The sequence below is a fragment of the Mandrillus leucophaeus genome, unplaced genomic scaffold (genome assembly GCF_000951045.1).
Source record: "Mandrillus leucophaeus isolate KB7577 unplaced genomic scaffold, Mleu.le_1.0 Scaffold1332, whole genome shotgun sequence".
NCBI classification, from domain to species: domain Eukaryota; kingdom Metazoa; phylum Chordata; class Mammalia; order Primates; family Cercopithecidae; genus Mandrillus; species Mandrillus leucophaeus.
The window spans coordinates 719,918-721,929 of record NW_012101291.1 but is presented as its reverse complement, the minus strand read 5'-3'; the positions used below and the strand labels follow the sequence as shown (position 1 = coordinate 721,929).

Sequence of the window (2,012 nt, the reverse complement as noted above, 5' to 3'; positions counted from 1 at the left end):
GTACCAACCATTTCATTTTGTAGATGAGGAAATGGAGACTCAGAAAAGGGAGTAAACCTTTCCAAGATCACACAGCTATTGAGCTATGTGTCTCTTAATTCCCTGACAAGAGCTCTAGGTGCTGGAGATACACTTTTGAAGATGTCCTACATCTGATATCCTGAATGAAAATGATTAATGATGTAAGCAAAACACACTTCTATTTTGGGTTCCCACCATCCCTTTAAGATTTATTGTCTGGGAGGAGGAGTTGTAGTAATCCTCCCAGGCTAGCGGGCATCGTGACTTTTCTGCTGTTAGGTAAGAGGCGCCAACTAAAGTAGAATTTTCCAAAAAAAAAAAAAAAAAAAAAAAAAAGTAAAATTATGACTCTCAAGCAAAGATAAAATGAACCTATACAGTGTTGAGACTCTATTGACTGTCTTGGTTGTTAAATTTTAGTTCTACTCTGAAACTGTTGCTTGTCAGTTTATTTAGTCTAAGGTAAGGTGGATGGGTTAATAAAAGGCTGAGTAACAGCTCCTGGGAAGAAGCACAGCTGGCCTTGGCAGGAAGTGCAAGTGGGGTCTGGGAAAACATTCCAGGTCCAAGCAGCTACTCCCCACGGTTTCCATTAGGCAGACCAAGTGGCTTCTTGAGCGCACTTCTTTGCTCCTTTCTTTTGTTTCCCTGCTCGTCAGCAGGCACGTAGTTAGAAACAGCCACCCCAGTCTTGACTGCGAGTGATCATCAGTCACGAGCACAACTTCTGACAACAGTCTCTCCAGCTTAGTGCAGAGTCTTAACTGGGGCTGGCCAATCGGCTGCTCTTCAGTAAAGCAGTAGCGCCCTTTGGATTAGTTGTTCACCCAGGTTCAATCAGCTGTAGCCTAGAGGGAAGGGGCCATAAGGAGGAAACACAGTTGCCAAGGCGCTGTGAGTCCGTGTGTGAGAGAGACAGAGGGACAAACAGCCCGAGTGAGAACTTGAGACGGGCAAGCACAATAACACGTGCCTTTTAATCATTTCCAGTATGAGTCCTTCAAACACTGTGCTTTGTGTGACTCCCCTGTTATCTCAAGAGTCTGGTTGTCACTGTCTTGATTTTATTTAGCAGGATAAATTCTCTGGGAGGTCCTGTAGGAGCTCATGGTTGTGCTTTTCCCATTCATGTTTCCACTACCATGTGTGATCTTCGTTTATATAAGCTGCTAGAAACACGGATGTCTTACAATAAGCAGCCTCGGCTTTACCCTTGTGCACTCCAGGCTTCTCAGTCTCGGATGGGAGTAGAGAAGAGGAGGCTGACTATCATGAATAGGTTCAGGAGTGATTGGTTCTGCCCACTTTGGTGGGGCCTGGACGCATTTTGGTTCACTCTAGTAATTTCTTCCAGGAGCTGCAGTCTCGTGGGCGCAAGACGTGGGCCTGATAACTCCACAGGCAGTAGTGCTGGGGAAGAGCGAGCTCACCAGCCCCGGCTGGAAGACCTTGGGAGAGTAGCAGGGTTGGGTTGGTTCTCAGATTTGCTTTGCCGCAGGCTGTGTGATGGGTGCAGAGCCTGGGTAAATGAAGCTTTCCAGCTCGAGCGCTCCCAACCTGGGCACACACGGCCTCCTGTACTGCAAGTGGCAGTTTTGGGGCATCCCCCCTGCTTGGGGCAACCCAGGGGCGCAGGGCGCGGCCCCGGGAGCACAGCTCCTTCCAGGGCAGAGGGCGGTGCGAGGGAGGGAGCGAGGGAGGGAGCGAGGGAAGGGAAAGGCGAGCGTGAGCTGCCTCAAATGCTTGGAATAATTCCGCTTCCGTTTGGAAAGCCGCAGCCTCAGCCCGCCGCCGCCGCCCGCCGCGTCAGCCCAGCGCCAGCTCCGCGTCCCGACCGGCCCGCGGCTGCCTGAGCCGCGCCATGGCCACCTCCCCGCAGAAGTCGCCTTCTGTCCCCAAGTCCCCCACTCCTAAGTCGCCTCCGTCCCGCAAGAAAGATGATTCCTTCTTGGGGAAACTCGGAGGGACCCTGGCCCGGAGGAAGAAAGCCA

General features: G+C 51.3%; 1 protein-coding gene across 1 annotated transcript in view; it reads left to right on the top strand.

Annotated features, from left to right (window-relative positions):
• The first annotated feature begins 672 nt into the window (after window positions 1-672).
• Window positions 673-2,012, top strand: part of PARVA (parvin, alpha) — a 175,868-nt gene continuing 174,528 nt past the window's right edge. Inside the window, exon 1 of the mRNA XM_011973037.1 lies at window positions 673-974. The gene's annotated coding sequence lies outside the window, so the exon portion shown is untranslated. The remainder of the gene's footprint in view (window positions 975-2,012) is intronic.